The sequence below is a fragment of the Aulonocara sp. 'chitande type north' Nkhata Bay genome, unplaced genomic scaffold (genome assembly GCF_057382095.1).
Source record: "Aulonocara sp. 'chitande type north' Nkhata Bay isolate Kocher_YH1m ecotype deep benthic unplaced genomic scaffold, A_spYH_male_GT1.1 unmapped_scaffold_23, whole genome shotgun sequence".
In the NCBI taxonomy this organism is placed as follows: Eukaryota; Metazoa; Chordata; class Actinopteri; order Cichliformes; family Cichlidae; genus Aulonocara; species Aulonocara sp. 'chitande type north' Nkhata Bay.
Genome location: NW_028234355.1, coordinates 1,209,049 through 1,218,141, shown reverse-complemented (window position 1 = coordinate 1,218,141; position 9,093 = coordinate 1,209,049).

Below are 9,093 nucleotides of genomic sequence, written 5' to 3'. Positions count from 1 at the left end.
AAAACATTGCCTTTATGTCACCCATAAATGCGACTGGATCCTGTCGAAATCTAAGCAAAACCCCAAGCAATGTGCTTGTGAGATTAGGACCTTGTAAGAGCTGCTTGTTTAATGATGTCCCCTGGAATGATGCCCCACAGTCAAATACAATTCTTATGGATCGTTTTCTGGGATGGTAAACTGCGTGATGAGGAATGTACCACTTCTTTCCATTTTCGCAAGACAGCTGCTGTGAAGGTATTTGCTCTGCATATCCATTACTTATCATCTCGTCCATAAAGTTTTTATATTCTTTATGCAACTGTTCATTGTTGAGAAGTTTTCGTTGTAGACTTTGCAATCTTTGTTTAACTATGGAGAAATTGTTTGGCATCTTTATGTTATCCTTTTTAAAAGGTAACTTCAAACAGTAGTGTCCGTCTTCCATTGTTGCAGATTTTTCCATGATCTTCATGAACTTAAGGTCCTCCCTTGACAAACCCTTTTCCTCTGTAACCCTTTCATTAAAGTCATAGTTATATTGACTTTTCAGCATCTCCTCCAGCTTACAAACAGATATCCTATTTACAACTGTTGGTGGGTGCTCGCTGTCCAAGTTGCTTTTACCATCTTCCATGGGCCCATTTATGACCCAGCCCAATGCTGTTCTTATAGCATATGGGCCATTCCCCTGGCTATGAATGACCTCCCATGGTTCCAATAACTTGGGAGCGTTGCATCCAATCAGCAGGTCCACATTAGCCATTATGTGGGGAATTTGAACCTTTGACAGATATGGCCACCTGATCAGATCTTCTTCCTTTACAAAGTTATCCGTGGTGACAGGCATCCTTTCCTGTGTTAGGATTTCTGGAAGTTCATAGAAGGCATTGCTGCCTAAACCAGAAACTTCAAGACCAGTAAGTGAGTGGGCAGAGACGACCTTTTCTTGACCCATCGTTTGTAACAGGAAGTGAGTTCTTTTGCCCACAAGATTTAGCTTTTGCATGAGGTGCTCTGAACAGAAGCTAGCTGAACTGCCAGGATCTAAAAAAGCATATGTCTGTATGACATGACTACCTTTAACAGACTTTATTTGAACTGGCAGAATGGAAAGCAAACCGCTTTCTCTTCCGGCCCCTGTATGACCACAAGTTTTTACATTCTTTGAAGAGGAGGGCTCTCCATAGCATTCAGGGCTTACACCATCGTTATCAATATGGAGGACAGTGGGATGACCTTTACCACACGTTCTACATATCAAACGCTTAGCACAGTCCTTGCTTATGTGCCCAGCACCTAAGCAACCAAAACACAGCCCTTTCTCCTTTAGAAAAAGCATTTTGTCTCTGTGCTTCTTCCGCTGAAACTGTTGACACTCCTCCAGTGTGTGTCATTGAGTACAGCAGACACAAGATGGCTTTACTGTAAAGTCATGGCTTGTTGTAGTAATCAGCCTTTCCGTACTGTAGGTTTTTTTCATGATCATGGGTGTGGCTGTAGCAGCAAAGCTGTTCCCTTTAATTTGTTTGCTTGGTTGTGACTTCAGTCTGTTGTCAACCTTTGAGACAGGGATTGTTGACGTTACATTCTGAATGTCCCCAAACAAAGGATCTGAAAGAATTTTCACCTGCTTTTCAATAAATGCAACCAAATCTTCAAACTGAGCTCTGTGTTTAGAGGTTTCCAATATATCATATGCGAACGCTCTCCATTTCTCTCTCATTTTATATGGCAACTTGCACAAAATGATTTTCATGTTCACTGGCATGTCCAGTTCCTGCATATGTTGCAATGTTTCCATGACATTACAACTCCCACGTAAGAAAAGAGAATATGCTTGCAATGATTTCACATCTTCATTTTTAATTGCAGGCCAAGATAACGCCTTGTCAATATAAGCAGTTGCAATTTTATATTCATTTCCAAAGTGTTCTTTGAGCAGTTGCTTTGCTTGTATATAGCCTTGTCCTGCAGCCATATGTTGACAACTGCGTACCAGCTCTCTCGGCTGTCCTGTTGTAAACTGCTCCAAATAATACAAGCAGTCCCTCTTATTGGCCTTTTCTTCCACTCCTTGTTCAAACACATTAATGAAAGAGATATACTGAAGAGGATCACCATCAAATACAGGTATTTTCCTGGATGGTAATGACGATGCACGCTGATGCTGAACAAGGGTTGCAGTTATTTCATTTTGTCTTTGTAAAATGGTACAAATGTCCTCCAACCGTCCTTCTGCCGCTGTAGGAATTGACCTGGGCGATGGAGGATCCACATTGTGAAATTGCATTGTGATGACCGTTTCAGCTTGTGGCTCACCTTCAATTTCCGTTCCTGGCAGGATCATTGCAGATATGTTGCTTTCAGTCTGTACTATTTGCACTGCAGGTTTATCTTCATTGACTGGTGTACTAGGCTTGACTGTGGCTGAAGCAGCTGTTTTCTTGATTTCCCTTTCATAATATGAATTCATAGCATTGGACGATATGTTAGATATACTTTGAACTTCAGCAGCTTGGAGAACAGCTAACTTTGCAGAAGAGGCAGAAAGCAGCGCTTCAAGCTCAAGCTGTTCACGTTTCCTCCTTAGCTTTAGCTCTTGCTCCTCCAAAGCATGCTTCTCTTTTAAGACTGCCATACAAGCGAGTAATGCTGCCTTTTCTGCTTTTGCCTTGATTTTGGCAGAAGAAGTTGTGCTCACTTTACCACTAGATGAGCTTTTAGTGACTGAAGATTTACCAACAACATTTGAAACACTGTCCTCTGGCTTAACGCCATCATCAACACCATGATCATCCTTTAAATGTAAATATATACAGAACTTGAGGACATTACCTACATGTAAATATCTAAATAATTATAAATTTGTTGTGTTTTCTTTAACAATGTCAGAAGGAGAGAGGCACTGAGGCACCGTCTTCCGCCCCCCGACGCTCCTGCTGCGCCTCCTCCTTCTGACAGGAACTGCTTACAGAACAAGCATGAATGATGCCTGAGTGGACACACACAACTCACAAGTTCCTGGCTCTGTCAGCTCCTCTGCAGAGGGTTTCCCTAAGAAGGTGGACCTAGCAGGGTCACCGGGGGACGGGGAGCTGTGCCTCACGGCCCTCACTTCGTCGGAGAAACCCTCATGCAGAGTTCAGAAACTTGTGTGTTGAGTATGTCGCTGTGAGCCTCCACCATTTAACTAGTGGGTGAAGCCTGAACTGTCTAGAGACAGACCAGACCAGCTGCACAACACAGACACTTCAAACCTGAGGACAAATCTGAGAGAACAGAAACAGGAAAGGAAACTTAGCTTAGAACCATGCAGCGCTACAGGAGACGGCAGCACTGCAGAGGTGAGGACCGGCACCTGTTTGAAAGAGACAAATGCACACAAACACACACAACAACGAACGAGAAACAAACACAGAGAGAGGAAAAAGTGGTTATACAGAACTTGAGGACATTATCTACATGTAATTATCTACATAATTATAAATTTGTTGTGTTTTCTTTAACAATGTCAGAAGGAGAGAGGCACTGAGGCACCGTCTTCCGCCCCCCGACGCTCCTGCTGCGCCTCCTCCTTCTGACAGGAACTGCCTACAGAACAAGCATGAATGATGCCTGAGTGGACACACACAACTCACAAGTTCCTGGCTCTGTCAGCTCCTCTGCAGAGGGTTTCCCTAAGAAGGTGGTCCTAGCAGGGTCACCGGGGGACGGGGAGCTGTGCCTCACGGCCCTCACTTCGCCGGAGAAACCCTCATGCAGAGTTCAGAAACTTGTGTGTTGAGTATGTCGCTGTGAGCCTCCACCATTTAACTAGTGGGTGAAGCCTGAACTGTCTAGAGACAGACCAGACCAGCTGCACAACACAGACACTTCAAACCTGAGGACAAATCTGAGAGAACAGAAAAAGGAAAGGAAACTTAGCTTAGAACCATGCAGCGCTACAGGAGACGGCAGCACTGCAGAGGTGAGGACCGGCACCTGTTTGAAAGAGACAAATGCACACAAACACACACAACAACGAACGAGAAACAAACACAGAGAGAGGAAAAAGTGGTTATACAGAACTTGAGGACATTATCTACATGTAATTATCTACATAATTATAAATTTGTTGTGTTTTCTTTAACAATGTCAGAAGGAGAGAGGCACTGAGGCACCGTCTTCCGCCCCCCGACGCTCCTGCTGCGCCTCCTCCTTCTGACAGGAACTGCCTACAGAACAAGCATGAATGATGCCTGAGTGGACACACGCAACTCACAAGTTCCTGGCTCTGTCAGCTCCTCTGCAGAGGGTTTCCCTAAGAAGGTGGACCTAGCAGGGTCACCGGGGGACGGGGAGCTGTGCCTCACGGCCCTCACTTCGTCGGAGAAACCCTCATGCAGAGTTCAGAAACTTGTGTGTTGAGTATGTCGCTGTGAGCCTCCACCATTTAACTAGTGGGTGAAGCCTGAACTGTCTAGAGACAGACCAGACCAGCTGCACAACACAGACACTTCTAACCTGAGGACAAATCTGAGAGAACAGAAAAAGGAAAGGAAACTTAGCTTAGAACCATGCAGCGCTACAGGAGACGGCAGCACTGCAGAGGTGAGGACCGGCACCTGTTTGAAAGAGACATCGATGTAGCGGTTCCGAATGACAGCAATATCAGGAAGAAGGAACACGAGAAGCTGGAGAAATACCAAGGGCTCAGAGAAGAGCTCGAGAGGATGTGGAGGGTGAAGGTAACGGTGGTCCCCGTGGTAATCGGAGCACTAGGTGCGGTGACTCCCAAGCTAGGCGAGTGGCTCCAGCAGATCCCGGGAATAACATCGGAGATCTCTGTCCAGAAGAGCGCAGTCCTGGGAACAGCTAAGATACTGCGCAGGACCCTCAAGCTCCCAGGCCTAATATATATATATATATATGTCCATTTAATATGCCCATTTCACTTTTCCATTGCTAAACTGTAACATCTACAGTTACCGGTAGCAGTTTTAGAAAGATATAAAATTAGTATTTAGCAGAATTGAGTTTAGCTTATCGGTGTGCCCCTCCACAACAGTCCCAGTTTCCCTTTGGGGTAAATTAAATTCCCACCCCTGCTCTTGACTGAAGGTGGCACTTGGTTTTTCCACTTTATGCAAAGAATGGATCAAATTGCTAAAACTGTCTTCATGAAGCTCTGACTGGGGTTTATCCCAGCTAACAAAAAAAGAAAAAGAAAAAAAGAAAGAAAACCCTTGGCTGTGCTAAACTTGCTTTGCAGTCTGGTGTGGTGACAAGAAATATTTATATCAAAACTTGAATTACCTCCAGCTCTGATACATTGTTATCAAATTTAGCTTCCATAAACACTCGTGTGCAGAGATTTCTGCCAAACTGGCTGAACCCTTTTCATCTTCTTCTCTCTAAACATCAGACCATGTGTCCCATGTGTGGGCGCTGAGACACCTGTAATGGATCACAACAATTTACATATCACAGCTCACTTCAAGCTGCTCCTTGCTGTCTAAAAATAAATAACTCCAAGCTATGGTGGTGATGGAAATTAATATCAGGCCTAAATATAAACATATAAATTGGGGCAGGGTATAGGGGAGAGGCAGATCATGCGTGCACGGGGAGGCCTCCCAGATCCTGTGTTTAGAAAGAGAAAAACGTGCCGTACCTTGTCCGTCTGAGCTTCATGCTCAAATGAGGACTTACCATAAATATTTCCGACAACAGAAATGGGAGAATGTTATCAAACGCAAAGGTTGAATGCACACACATGGCACACGCATGTTCAAAATACATGGGTCTTTAATGTGGCATGTACAGTCTTAAAAATAAATAAAGACAAGCTTTAAAATGTTACATGTCACAGCTATGCTTTCCTCCACTGGGACACTTTGACTGTTTATCTAAAAATAACAGTCTTCACAATTCGCACGGCAATAGTAGCCAAGCTCACACGGGAAACATTTTTCTTCTGTTTTCCTCACAGAAATGATCACAAATCTTAAACCCACAGAATCTGTGATCTAAACATTTTAGGGAGTTGTTCTAAATGTTGAACAACCCAGAGGACATTTTAGATTCTTTCAGCTAATTGTTTTGGTTTCACCTCGTCTTCACTCTCACTTTGCTTATCAATTTCCAGCAGCTGAGCATGTTTGGTAAATTCAGCATATACAGTAGTATACCTACCCAGCTCCAAAAAGAGTTAGCATTATACTTTTTAAAAGAGAAAGTGTGCACACAATGTCTCACTTCATGCTTGCTCTTCACCAACCTTTGGTGTCACTTTGTCATCACTCGTGTTGTTGTTATTGTCTTATTTGTTACGATTTAGGGTCTGTGAGCATAAGCAGAGGTTTTTGCTCAGGTAGTAACTGTGACCTCTTTTTCAGAGGCTTCTCTAACATTTAATGGTTGTAAAATATGTCAAACTTTTTGATAAGGGGTTGCACTGAGGATTTTGGACGATGGTGTTTAAGTGTTGTCACTGCCCAGGATTCGTGGACACAGATTCTTGTTCACTTAGTCGCTGTTTACAGTTTAAAAGTCTCCATCAGAACAAACACTTCTAACTGTACTTTGCTCCTCATTGTCTTTGAAAAGCAAGAGCTGATAAAACAGTTAATGCCCTTTTGTCTTTAAGTTTGGTATAGTATTCTGTCTTAATCTATTTTGTGTTTTATTTACTATATGGGGAAAAGTCCTGTCAGCCCTGTGCTGAGAGGGCTGTGGTCATCAATCCATCCTGTTCTAATAAAGCCAAATTTCCGGAAGACTTTTAGATGTGTTCAGTTTTATTCATATAGCACCACTGTCAACAAATCTTTTATCAAGGCACGTCATATTGTAAGGTAAAGACCCTACAGTGTTAATCTAGGACAAATGTTCACTCTGATTCATTGATGAAGCGAATGCAAGTCAGTAATCAAAGGAGAGTTTTTAGCCATAACTAACTACATATGTATAGTATATCATGAGTGGACAGACATGGATGTAAAGCACACCTTAACTGTTTGGCTGAGCCAAAACAAGCACAGCAGTGGTCTGGATATTGTTAAATGTGCAAATATTGTTTCACTTTTTTGTATGTCAGGTGTCATGTTTGAAGAAAGCACTTTGAAGCCACTTGAATGTATATGAACACATTTACATGAGCACAAACTGACAAAAAGGTTATGCTGTCATTATGTTTTAGTATAGTTTATGAGTTGCGGACAATAAAAGAATATTAAAAATCAAATGTATCAATGCTCTTGTGTACTACTTGTGCACAGATAGTTTTAAGTCGTTTTGGGGGCATAAAGTGTAGGAAATACACGTGTAAAAGTTCAGGTATCCCTTTAACAAGGCTTTTTCTATTGCTTGTGCCTTGATGTGGTAGAGATATCTCATTATAATTAAAAAAGAGAAAGCTTTTAATCACTGTAAAATCTGAAATTTCTATAGTTGTGAAATAACAGGAAGATTTCTATCATTTAATCATTTATTTATTACTTTGGTATAATTTAAATAGCTGTGAGGAAGGTCTTTATCAGCAGAGGAAAATGCAAAACTTATAAAACACAGTTAAATGTCCAACATTTGTGTTCTCCCTCACATTTTCCTTTGGGCCGGATTAGTCCTTGCTTGGCCCCGGGGCCTTACACCCCTGCACACACACACCTTTTTTTTTTCTTGCTGTGCACCAACCAACTGATGTTATTTTAGCCAAAGGGACTAGTTTTTATTTGCCACTATTTTTCAGCATTTATCTCATTTTCACAATAAAAACTTAAACAGTGAACTTGCAAACTAATCCTATGAAGACTAAGAGGAAAAAACAAAAAGGTCTTGGCACATGCTATTTTAAGACTTATTTCCTGCCACTAGAGGGAGACAACACTACATATTTGTTACCTTTCTTGATCGCTGTACTGGACTGTATGACAGCCCTCTGTCATATTACACATAATCATTGTTAGGGTGATGGAAGACATGTCCTAACAAGCCAGGTTTAGAGGAGTATTAGGTATTAAAGCAACATACTGTGATAATCTGTTTATTGGAGGCTGGATTTTATTACTCTGTAATGTTCTGTAATGTTCAATAACTGGTATTGTAACTGGTATGTGGCTTCCTGCTGTCATTCTGTTGTGTCATGAATTGATGTGCACAACAGTTCATGTTCAATAACTGGTATTGTATATATTCTATATTACATACAACACTTCGGTGTAAGCAAAACAATTGTCAAAAATTGAAAGTGAGGAGATAAGAGCTAAGATGGTTATCGTTAGCAAGAGTTTGGATGTTTGTTTGTTTTTTTATGTACAAAGGCAAAGTAAGTAAGTAAAAGTAAAGTAAAATCTATTTATATAGCATGCTTCACAGATAAAAATCACAAAGTGATTCACAATACAGAGAATGAAAATGAATAAGAATGAAAATATAAGAAATAACAATGTAAAACAACATAAAAACAACTAATTAGTTGACAACTTGTGTATATAAAAATGTCTTTAGCTGCTTTTTAAAAGAAACAATGGAGTCAGTGCAGTGTGAAAACAGTGGAAGAGAATTCCACAACCGTGGTGCCACTGCCTGAAAGGCCCGATCACCACGAGCTAGCAGACTCTGACCTGATGACCTTAGAGCTCGGGAAGATGAATGAGGTTTCAGCAGGTCAGACATATACTGAGGAGCCTGACCATGTAGGGCCCGAAAGGTTAAAACTAAAATTTATGTAATCAGCAAACAGCTTCATGTAATGTCAGTGTAGGTTCTCAGTCATCCAGGTCACAGTAGTCTAAGAGCATGAAAAAAACAACAACTGGACTCCTCTATGTTTCACCTGGTTCAGAAGGCTTCCTCTCTTCTAAGACCAAATGGTGCAGAGTCCCGTGTATTTAAACGCTAGTGGGGATGGTCACTTAAGAGGGTCTTTAACCCACTATTCAAAGTCTAGTTGCTTTCTTTTCAAAGCTCCTTAGACAACTTCATGTGATCTTCAACTGTACTTATTTGATTATTCTGATTTTTAATTATAATGTGATAAGACATTATTTTACCATTAAAGGCTCTGTCTTTATTTCCACGTGTTGTATTTTGTCCCCATTTATCCTTTGTCAGGCATCCAATAGCTTCACA